Here is a 1530-nt window from a genome sequence, read left to right on the forward strand (position 1 = left end):
AATTCGTAAAAGTTCGATAAGTGGTACAATTTGTGAGTGAAAAAAGTTTGCTGGTTACTCGTGTCACACGGAAATATTATTTATCGAGTCGTATGAGGGCAACGAATCTCTACATACAAGGTAAGAGTCAATGAGTGAGAGAGAGAGAGAGAGAGAGAGAGAGAGAGAGAGAGAGAGAATGCGTGTGTACAATCAGCTGTTTGCTACATGCGAAGTATTTACTACCGTGGATGCAATCGAAAAGCGAGAATTTAAAAAAAAAATGTTTCCAACTATCATTGATGAGCACATTGGAAATTCTCGAGATATCAGTTTCGAACAAATGATAATGTCGCAAACAAACAGGCGCGGCGTGGATATCGTGTTGAATTCATTAACAGAAGAAAAGCTGATTGCGTCCGTTCGTTGTCTAGCACGAAGGGGTCGTTTCCTGGACAATGGCAAGTTTAATCTTGCTTTTAACAATTCTCTAGATATATCAGTATTTCAAAAAAAAGGCATCAGTTTCTACAAAATTCTACTAGATAACATGTTTGTCGGTTATCACAAGCATAAGTCTCTATTGTCCAAAATAATGGCTAATGGTTTAAAAAATGGGACTATCAGACCAATTCAGATGAAAATTTTCATCATGTTAAAAGCAAGATTAAACTTGCCAATGTCCAGGAAACGACCCCTTCGTGCTAGACAACGAACGGACGCAATCAGCTTTTCTTCTGTTAATGAATTCAACACGATATCCACGCCGCGCCTGTTTGTTTGCGACATTATCATTTGTTCGAAACTGATATCTCGAGAATTTCCAATGTGCTCATCAATGATAGTTGAAAACATTTTTTTTTTAATTCTCGCTTTTTGATTGCATCCACGGTAGTAAATATTTCGCATCCCTCACTAAGAGCAAGATAGATAGCTGCTTGTCCAATATCTCCAGCACTAGAATGTATAAGTATCTTATCGGCTTTCTTCATTTTCCCATAAATGTATAAGGCCAAGTAACACATATGCTATAAGTGTACGGGACTGTTGCCGCTTCTTCGAATGTCCATGTATCGGGTATGTTCCAACATAATTCTTTGTCTTTCACAACGACGTTTGCTATACACCTAGAAAGAGAGCAATGTTAATCAATGATATTTTACATAATATAATAATTGGACAATTATAATATTTACTTATTAGCACAAAGTCCCATTACGCGTCGTCCATTGGCATCGAATCCTACGTATTCCATTCCGAGAGACATACGTTGAAATTGTTTTTGCGACATTGCCGGATACGAATTTAATTTACCAGTGGCTAACATTACATCTCTGAAATTGATGGATGAATAAATCACATGTACCAAATCTTCGCGATGAGAATCGATCGATATATTGTTCTCCATCCAACAAAGTGTATTTAGATCACCACGAACCTATAAGAAAACATTTCGTTATATATGACATACATATATACACACACACACACACACACGCACACGCACACGCACACGCACACGCACACGCACACGCACACGCACACGCACAC

The sequence above is a fragment of the Formica exsecta genome, unplaced genomic scaffold (assembly GCF_003651465.1).
Source record: "Formica exsecta isolate Colony F162 unplaced genomic scaffold, ASM365146v1 scaffold2301, whole genome shotgun sequence".
NCBI lineage: Eukaryota > Metazoa > Arthropoda > Insecta > Hymenoptera > Formicidae > Formica > Formica exsecta.